An 11,241-nucleotide genomic window follows, 5' to 3' on the forward strand; every position below is an offset into this window, starting at 1 on the left:
GGCAACACATGCTGAAATTTCCCATGTTGTTCCATGATTGATGTCAAGTTGCATACTTTCCCCCCTCAACTTGATGTTGACAACAGTTGGTATTGTGTTTTTCATGGTTGGTCTTCAATTTTTGTACTCCTCTATCACTCCTCAATTTTTTAGAGAAGACATCTTAGAGGGCCTGCATTGGGGGGGTCCCGACAACGCTCTACGCTAAATTCGGAGGGCCGGCTACGTAATACGCTAAATTCAGAAAGCCCCCCTGCGCTCTACGCTAAATTCAGAAAAGCCTCCCTATGCTCTACGCTAAATTACGGAGTGGTCGGCAACGCTGTACGTAAAAGGGGTATGCAGACCCTCATCTTATTTTGGCAGAGGTTTCCTTTTACACATGTACAGTAGTTGCCCAGTTCCGTTGCCGGCTGCCTGAGTCATACTTTTGACCTCAAGGTGTTACTATAAGTACTTTGATTTCCCCAGAGGTCCCATTTTATAAAAAAACAGAAGTAAGCTCTGTGCAAATTAACATTGGACAGGTGTACCTTCCTACCTGGCCGAAAGGATCTACTCTACTCTACTCTGTACAGACTTGGTTTCCGAATACAGTAGAAGCCACTTAATTGCACCTCGGATAAATGCACATTCCATTTAACTGCACTGAATCCCAAAATCCCAAACCGCGGTTCCCATTCACTGCATTGTTATTGACTCCGCATATCTGCATGGCGCATTGTCACCAATGCCGGATAGCTGCACCAAAAGAGACGCACGCCTCCCAGAGGCGGTATTGCGTTTTAGCAGACAGCATGCTGTGCTCAATAAAGATTGGTCTCTACCTGTACACTAACTGTCAATGTATTTAAGTTCGCGGGGATTTGATTTCGCTTTAAGGATGACATGGGGTGTTGTCAGAGGTTCGCGGCAGTGCTATATTCACATACTGCTGCAATAATAAAAGGCCGGCGTCTTAACGTACATCTAGTCGCAGTTCTCAGATCTAGTCGGAAACCGCACAGCGACTCTGCAAGGGCTACAGACGCGTGGATGGACATAGCAGTTGCTTTTGACGGTGCGGTGCTAACGTGATCATCTGTCCCATTCTTTTATGGCAGAGCTGAATCCGCCTCCTAGAAACTTCCTACATTCACCCGAAGGATGTATACTCGGGTTCGGCTATGCTATAAGGAGAATGGTCTTGTCACTGATCTAAGTCATCTAACCATATCTACCCACTGGATACGTAGTACAGTCCATTGTACATTTTAATTCACTACCATGATGTACACAGTCTATCTGTCCAAACATGACAGGGGCCTCTCTGGCGCTTACTGATTTCACTCACTGTGTCCTGAGATGTCTTTCCTGAGATTTTTAAATTTACTAATACATTACTTGGCCCTAACAAGAGGTGGCATCTACGGTGTCACCGCACTGTACCTGTATAATGAAAGATTTCTAACATCTAAATGCGTGCTAACAAGTTCATGGAGCACATCAAGGTCTATAAACTATTTACCTCCTGTATGATACAGTGTACTACCGGTCCAGTTGGGCAATTTCGCATAATTGCACCAGCCGGATAATTGCACCATGTCTAAATACGCTGGTAAATGGGGTGTGCAGTTCAGCGGATTCTACTGTACTAGTATGTGTCAATAACTCAATTGCAATGTGTATGTGAATGTTTTTGGTAACCTTAAAGATACTAAATACATTTTCTACACTGCATGATTCATAGAACTCAAGACAGGTCTTGAAAGATCTTTGATGTATAACATTTAGATGCAGTCTTTATCTCTTTTGTTTTTCCTGTCAAACCATTAGGAGCCTATAATATAACCTCTTTGGTCCAAGAGTTCAGATGCAGCATTATTTTTGGCTGAATCTGATGTATTTCTGTGTTAAATGTTCCGTCAATATGAAATGCATTTCAACTTGTCATGTGGATTATTCTGAATGTGATATCTGTGAGTGTCTAAATGAGCATTTCTTTTACACTGTACATGGTGTATATGTTCTCAGAAGCTGAGCCACACCTGACCACGTTCCTGTGTGTGCCGTGGACCTGTAGCTGTCCTGTGGACCTGTCAGCTGTCCTGTGGACCTGTAGCTGTCCTGTGGACCTGTCAGCTGTCCTGTGGACCTGCCTGTGTTCCTGTGGGACCTGTCAGCAATTTACAAGACAAGAGTACATAGGACTTTGACTGTATGTTGGCTTATAATTTTGGAATTCTTTAAAAAATTGGGGTCATGCCTCAAGGCGTTACAACCAGTCGTTTTAAGTCGGCCTAATGCAAAGCCACGCTGCTGTGGTTAACGTTGAACATTAAAGCACCCAGCCTGCATGAGTGAAGCGTAATACGTGGCCGCTGCATTCCAGAATTAAGCGCAAAGCGTGATCAGGACTTCCTGTGCAAATAAAAAAAAAAGACAAATGTTGGGAAAGGGCATTTCTGCGATCCTCTGAATCTTTTGTCTCATTTTTATTTAAAAGCATCCAATTATTTAAAATGGCCCTCCCTTCTATTTGTTGTCATTTCTGAAAGACTCCACATTTCATATACATGTACTAATATCTAGTTTTAGGTTGTGACTAATACTTTATTGCAGATATTGTGGAGAACATATATTTTCCTATTGGAGGAGAGCACTTACATTATTGTCTGCTGTTTCATTCTGTATGGCAATTGGGTATATTTTTAAAAGCATTTCATAGTGAATCTGTTTTCCCTGATATCCTCTTCAACATGATTTCTCAAAAATGGAAATTGTCATTTTGTGAAGCAATTATTTAAAAAACAACATGTTAAGGGATTATTAGTGTAATCTAATTATTATTCTTTAATAACAGAAAATGATAATCAATGTAATCATCCAGACCTCCATTGGTCAATATTGACCAAGGTAAACTTAATCAAAAGCCTCACACCCCCCATGCAGACCCTCCTAAAAAGCACTGCAGAGAGTTAGATAAGGAAATGATTAAAAAAAGGGCTAAAGCCACGGTGCGTCCATGAGCTATATGCCCTTAATACTTAAATGAAGGATTCTTAGTCCTTACTGCATGTATACAGTCTTCTAAATAACCCTTCGTCCATGACGAAACATCAAAGCCTCTCTGAATCACTGGAACCGGTGACACGGTGTTGCATCCATGGGTGACGTCCTTGGTACTGAAATGGGGGTCCCTAGTCCCTTCGCTATTTATGCAGTATTTTTGTCCATATTAAAACATTACAGCGTGTGTGTGTGTGGGCCGCTACAAGCTTTTGAACAGTGCTCATCTGCAGCCAAAGCTAAGTGGCTCTGTGTCTTTGGGCGATGTCCATGGTGTTGAAAATGGGTCCCCAATCCCTGACATGCCCGAACCTGAAAAGATTGATATCTTACATAACGGTTGCCATAGGTTTGTGTTACCTCAGTCTTAAGTCTTGTTTGATGTGATGATTTATGTTTTAACTGATCTACATTAATGAGTATGTACAAATGTAGCATCATTGATACATCGCCAATACACTCGAGTAGTCTACAAGTCTATGAGTTACTTATCAACTATTCTCTTTACAGATCATGCTTTCTTTCTTTCTTTCTTTATTCAAATATCAAAAACTTAGACAAAACATGCCTGGATGGCGATGACATTTACAATAACACCTATGTACAATATACAAATGTACATCCATCATGCTTTCCACAACAGCAGTATTTTGTTTGTATTGGAAACCGGCAAACTTGTTTAACACTCCAGGATTGTAATGAAAATTACCATCTGCATATCCAGGCAGATTTATTTGATCCGCTTACACCGAGATGAACATTTAATCTTTTCAATAAGTGCGGTGGGCTCTTTTATATGCTCATGATCATGGTGTGACTCCTCAAACATGGGACCTACATTTCATGTCTTATCTGGGGGACGTCCGTAACCAAAGTTAGGTACTCATCTTCACTGCAGTAAAGGTAGGAAATTGGTGTGAAGTTCCTTTCCCAAGGGCACAACGTCGGGACCTGTCAGGGATTTGAACTCAGTACCTCCAGGTTCTGACTAATCTGAGTCAACAACCCTAACTATACATGTCAATGTGAGATATATTGACTGTTATGTTTAACTTCTAAATGATGTAAATTCTTCATTCCAATCTGCTAAATGCATTGTTTTATGTAATACTGCTTTACATATGGAGTGTTTTGCTGCAATATCATGTATAAGATGTATTTCAATCTGTTTGATTGCTGTTTGGTAATGACATTCTATCATCTCTTTGGACTGAATTTGAATGTTACCGGTGCTGTTATTTTGCTACATTAACAAAGCTCATTGTGCTCTTGCCTCCAACCCAAAGCAGGTTTTAGAATGTTAACAAATGTTGTAAATATCATGGATGTATATTGTCTGATGCCATGCATTTCTTTTAATCATGTTGTTGTATATAATATAAATTTGTCATGTGGTTCTTCTGAACGGGTGTTTCTTTTATTCCATATAGGTTATGGGAAGTGAAAGTTGATGACCATGTTCCTGTGGGACCTGTCTGCTATCCTGTGTGCCTGACCATGTTCCAGTGGGATCTGTCTGCTATCCTGTGTTCCAGTCTATATTCCAGGAGGATCTGTTTGTGTTCCTGTGTTACTTGTCTGCTATCTACAATACAAGAGAACATCGGACTTGGACTGTGAGTTGGCTTGTACTTACAGAGCTCTTTCAAAAATGGGGTCTGCATGCCGTAATGCGTAATCAGTAACGCGTTTCTTCTGCTTAATTTAAAGCTGGGCCGTTCTGATTGAACGTTAAACGTGTACCTAATAGTAATACGTCAAGCCTCCACGAATGAAGCGTAATACGTGGCCGCTGCGTAACTCGTTGCCGTGGTATTCAGCGCAAAGGGTAATCGGGACCCTCTATGCAGATCCCTCAGAAATGACAATGAAAAAGTTGGGAAACTGGGCATCATGTCTGCGATCCTCTGAATTTTTTTCAAATTAAACATTTTCAAAACTGACCCTCCCTACTATTTGTTGTCATTTCCGAAAGAGTTCACATTACTAATGTAATCATGTGTTATATCTTATTGTAGATATGGAGGAGAATACAGTACATTTACCTATAAGGAAGAGAGCACTTGGAATATTGTCTGTTGTTTCATTTTGTATGGCAATGGGTTATGCTTTTAACAGCATTTTGTAGTCAAACTGTTTTCCCTGATATCCTCTTCATCATCATCTGCATCAACCTTTATTAAAGATTGGACATAGAATGTAAAACAATTATCAAAGTAACAAATCTTTCATGATGAAAAGTATAATACAATATTGTGCTGTACCCATAAATGCTGGTGGAGAATGATGCATACATTGTGTGTCAAGATTTGGAAATATTTTGATTTCATTCATGGCACTTTTTTCTAAACAGATTTTTATTGAGTCGTACCACAGCAGACGAAACATGATGGTAGAAAAATGTCAGTACATACATTCTAGTGGTTCAAATAAGATAAATTCTATGGCTGCAAGAAATAGATATAAACTTGTCCAACTATCTTTTACATTCAGTTTCAAATCAAAAAGATGAATAAAAAATGTTACCGTAAAAGAAACAAACGTTTGCAGTGTTTGTATTTGCCAGTAATTCAGAACATAGATATAGACTTATTCTTATAATGATTATCCGATAGTGTAGTGTAATAACAAATACGTATAGTCCTACGCTGCAATTAATGTAATAAAATTCATGGAATGATTTATTATTGACATCATCGTAAGGGAACTAAATTATCTACACTTCGCTCATTGTTGAAGAGGCATAGTTGAGGATAGGTGAAACACAATTAAGATTATTCATATGAGCATAATCTACAAAAGCCAAGGTATTAAAATGTGGAAGAACAATTTTACCAGTGATATGGTTGATTTTAGGAAACTTTATTTCAACAATTTTGTGAGTGATGAAGTGGATTTCAGGGAATATATTTTGGTTACATGATGGTCATTGGATATGTGTCCCATTGCTTAATAGAGAATGGAAAAGGCAATGTCGTACTTTCTTTCTGTAGAGTGAATGTACTACAGGTACGCTGTGTGTGATGTTTGAAAGAGAGGAATTGTGTGTAAGAAATCAGCCGAATAAAAATATAAAAAAATATCTATTCTTTTTTAAGGATTACAAAATATTCTCTACTTGAAACGTAGTCAAGTCATAGATAGTTTAGGAACTAGGTATATGTTCTGCAACTAAAAGCTACCATTAGACAGACAGACTGTTGCAGTGTAAGATTGACACATTTAAACAAAGTTTTATTCCATACACAACTCCACCGTTTGTTTCCAACGTTTCAACTTCTGTCATGTGTCTTCCTCAGGGCGAGATGTTCTTATAATATCCTTGTGCTATTCAGTGACTGAAAGTTCATACCCCCCTTGTCTCTGTTCATTAGGCCACACCAACTTGATTTTATGGATGACATCCTCTGGAGACCCCAAAACTAATGCGCGCGGGCGAAAAAAAAGAAAGTCCAGCAACAACAAAAAAATGCTGCTAAACCACAGGACTACTAGTACAAGGCTGGTATTGCGAATTGAACCACAGAACACAGTTTATTTGTAGGAGGTACATGTAGGTTGTCCTGTTCATCATAGCAGACTCAGCGCAAGTGGTTGATTTTTAATATATTGACAAGAACGACCAAAGAAGTATACTAGTATTAGAAGGTATTTGGCTCCAAGGACTGTGGATGATATATGACTGTGATGAGAATACTCATATACACCCATATTAAAGGGCAGTTTCAACATACATGGCATTGAATTCCATATTAAGCATTCCATGGTTTACGTTCATAAATCTCACTGTGAGACCTCTGCCAATCCCTTAATTCCTCTCCCATGTCTCTCATTATTGCAAAAGAAACGTGTGATAGCCACTCTGGATAGGTCGTGTTTGAAATTGTCTGGGCGATACTCGCTAGCCGCCGCGATCCTCTCGTACAACTGTGCAAGCGCAAAATCCCCCTAGCCAACATCGATGACATACCAATCCACAAATACGCCCCAGTTTTCCGATAAGCCGGCACAATGCTAGCCTTTTGCGGCAATCTAAGTCAGCAAGTTCCGGAGTTCCGTGTAGCCTTGGAGGAGGTGATTTTTTTTTTTTTTTTTGACAACAGGCGAAAATCAATGCGCGCGTGGATGTCATCCATAAGATTAAGTTGGTGTGGCCTTACTTATGTTGATTTTCTGATCTAGATTGCAAGTTCCTTTATCCAGTGTGTATATATGCCCCCTCCCAGTCTATTCCGCAGTTGTTTTCTTCCAATTTTGCACCACTGGCTTGTTCTCTTTCTCAATGTATTTTGCTTCCTTTCTGTGTTCTTCTAATCTGGTGCTAAAAGTTCTTCCTGTCTCTCTTTTTCACAACTCCTAACAGAGGGTGCTGTAACTGCGGACGTAAATTTATGAGTTTGACATTGCATTGCACCAGTGTCGGTTGTCTGAAAAGAATTGCGTTTTGACAAATGATAAATGACAGTGGCGGTGTTCAGGGGATTTTCTGTTGTGGAGTTGATTTACACCATTGATGTCAGTCGTTAAAACCAGAAATTGTTGTAACATGAATGCAGCGTTCCATATTGTTCCATTCTAAATAGGGTGCAGGAACTTGGATGACAAATATTTTTTGTCTCTCTTTGATTTGAAGGAGGATTTTAAGTACACAAAAGGAAGAATTTCGTGTCAACTAACTTCAAATTCCCTGTAGAAAAAAATTTTTGACCGTGCGCAAGTCTCCACCAATGCTGGGTGCACTGTATTACTTAGCAACGGTTTACGCCGCTAATGTTGCATTCCACGCCGTGTCAGCCTTAACGGTCCGTTTCTTGGCATGGCAATGAAAATATTAATATATGTAATCCATTGCAAAGTACGTATCAAATCTGCCTTGTTATTCCAGCAAGTTCAGTGCAAAATCATGACAATTATCTTCAACCACATCATCAATTGTGTTTAGAGCCCGCTATTTACATTTTTCTAGAATTCTTTTTGAGCAAGCAATAAAAATAACCTTTTACAGTTTGTGTTTATGCATTTAGAGATCACTTGTTGCCGCGCCGCTGACATCAAAGCAAAGTGGCCCGTCAGATTTTAATCAACATGTGAATCTCATAAGGTTAGATTACATGTTTGCTACATCAATGTCAAGTCTGCTTGTGTAAATGTGCAATCTGGTTGGGAACTTATCTTTAATGCAAGTTTATCCGACATATATGACCCGCTGCTTAAATGAAATTCATCGTTTTGGAGTGGACTTCAACGGGACCAGAACAGCCTGTACTGTAGTATCACATTCACATCGTGGTCAATGGAATAAGCGTGAGGTAGACACTCTGGGGAGGGCGTTCGACGCTGTTAATTTCCATATTTCAGGTCGGTGTAATCTGTGAAATCGCAACATAAACTCTCCAAGATCCACATTTTGGGTGTTTTGTATAGCTTCATGCCTCATGTAAAACAAGTTTGCACAACGGTTGTTGAATAAATTCTATGTGTGCCAAGACGCAGTGATAATTTTCTTGGTTGCACAAAAATTGGATAATTGTACACAAACTCGTGTTTCATTCAGACGACAGCTCTCTGTGCACAGTAAGTTGGGTTCTTAACAATTTTATTCAGCACGGTAGATGAAAACACACTTCTGCATAACAAGACAATTACAAACCATCCGAAGTTACAGCACCCTCCGTTACATGGGATTTTGTACAAGCAATCCGTTTTTAAATCATCCTCTATGTACTTATGAGCTCATCACCTTCCAGAATTTCATTCTTTCTTCATTCTTCGTTAATCATTCTTTTATCTCAGACTAGCACATCTCCCCCGGTTGAAGACATTAAAACGTGGGAAAGAAACAAAACGACGTTGACGTTAAATTGATATAAATATTTACGGAAGGTTGACAGAGATGATTGTTACAAATCATTTACTAGATAGATTATCTAAAATTAAAAAGTAGCAAGAGTTACAGTGTCTTAAACTTAAAAGAATTACAAATTACCCTGAAGTTGTTTTCTACTAGAAATGTAGCCAGCTACATTCATAAATGCAGCTGGCAGATAGTTTACACAATCAATGTAGTACAGCTAAAACTAATAGTAATAAGTGAAAGGTTAACTCTAATCAGACAGCTGTTAACGTTGTGTGAGGTTGACAATCTATACACAGGGTATATTTTCAAACAACTAGTAGGCTTGAGCTTAAGGTCCTTTTCTTCTTCTTCTTCATTCTTTTGGGTAGGAATTTAGCAGAATTTGGGCAGCTTCTTTGACGATTAAAAAAAATGCCAATACTTTAATCCTGGGGGCTCTAAGTACCCATGTAAAGAAATGCGGGGCCTGTTTTCCACTGTGTAAAAACATAGCGTTTTTAAAACCACCTTGCGTGGCAATATTTTAGATGTATTTCAAGGAAATTAAACAGGGACCTCAAGCCGACCTCCCCATGCAGATCTTTGTAAAATGCACTGTAGAGAGTTGCGGTTTTAGTAAATTTTCTATATTTTGTAATACTTTAGTTTAGGTAGATTAAGTTGACAACTTTTTCTTCTCATAACTTTCAGGAAGCAAAGCCTCCGGTAACCACACAGGCCCTCTTCCTCCAATCATGTCCATTAATTGTTAGACCACGCCCATGTTCAGTAGGCATTCTTCTGCTTTCTCCCCGTAGAAGCACAATTCTCCTCTCATAATCTTCTGAATAAGCTCAAGCTTGGATAAAGAGATAATAAATGTTAGAAATTTTCTTAAAGTTAATAGCTTTTGAGTGTATGATCTCTGAGAAATAATGGATTTAGTTTTGTTCGGCTGATTTCTTTTGTAGAGTAGACTTAAACTGTTCTTGTAGCAATACCAATATCCTGTTGAAAACTTTTGGCTCGTACATGTTGATTTAATAATCTGAGTTTGACAGTGCTGTTTTACGCTGGCAGACTTTATTTGATGAGCCTGAGGGTAGTCCTGTTTTTTTGAGCAGGAGATTGGAATTGCTACAAGAAGTTTGATCAACAGTTTACATGACAAAACACAATTCCTCTCTACTTGTTTGTGGGCTTGGCCTGGAGGAGGAAACTTGCTGTAGACATGTTGACAATATAGCAGAGGTTTTCTCCTCCAGGCTATTCCTGTTTAAAAATAGCTTTTATTTCCCTGATTAATGTGCTTGCATGCTGGTGTTCAAAGCACCTGCAAAGACCCCCCCCCTTATTTGCATTTGATAACAGGAAAATTGATTAGATTAACTTTTTCCCCTCCGAATTAGATAGCCTATATTTCAGTCTCCTAATTTGCATAAATTTGCATATTCAGCTCTCTCCTGATTTGCATACTTGGGATTCTTTGCTATTCTTCAGTCAGGCCTGTTGACATTGCGCTATGTACATTTTCAATGCTTTGAAGGCTTAGAATGGATGTGTTCTGTATTGCTGTATCAAGTTTATTCATTTCTAAGTGTCTTCGTTCCTTTTTCCTGATCAGTCTGTGCAAATGTTCTCCCGAGGAATGTCTTTTCTGGAAGACATTGGGGCGTCGAAACCCCAGTACACAAGCACATTGACTGACAGGAAAAGGAACGAAGACACTTAGAAATGAATAAACTTGATACAGCAATACAAAACGCATCCATTCTAAGCCTTCAAAGCATTGAAAATGTACATAGCGCAATGTCAACAGGCCTGACTGAAGAATAGCAAAGAATCCCAAGTATGCAAATCAGGAGAGAGCTGAATATGCAAATTTATGCAAATTAGGAGACTGAAATATAGGCTATCTAATTCGGAGGGAAAAAGTTAATCTAATTAATTTTCCTGTTAACAAATGCAAATAGGGGGAGGCCTTGGCAGGTGCTTTGAACACCAGCACATTGACTGATCACAAAGAGAGGAATTGTGTGAATCAAACTACAGTTGTATTACGATATCTCAACATTTGAACCAGAAAGCAACTCAAGACATTATCATGTTGTTGACCATGTAAAAAAGGATGTTTAAATAAAGAAGTCTTTCTTTTAATTCTCAAAGGAAACTTAGAGGTTCGAATACTAAATAGTTCTCAACTTCTCACCTTAGAATTTGGGCACGGCCACTTACGGCGTGATTTTAAAACGGCTATGGGAGTCGCAAATTAGGTGAGAACTTGATGTCGGGGTAAGTTTTCGAACCATACCTTTTAGTTTCCTTTAAAAACTAATTATGACAGTCCATGCACCCAC

This window comes from Branchiostoma lanceolatum, chromosome 15 (assembly GCF_035083965.1).
Source record: "Branchiostoma lanceolatum isolate klBraLanc5 chromosome 15, klBraLanc5.hap2, whole genome shotgun sequence".
Taxonomy (NCBI): domain Eukaryota; kingdom Metazoa; phylum Chordata; class Leptocardii; order Amphioxiformes; family Branchiostomatidae; genus Branchiostoma; species Branchiostoma lanceolatum.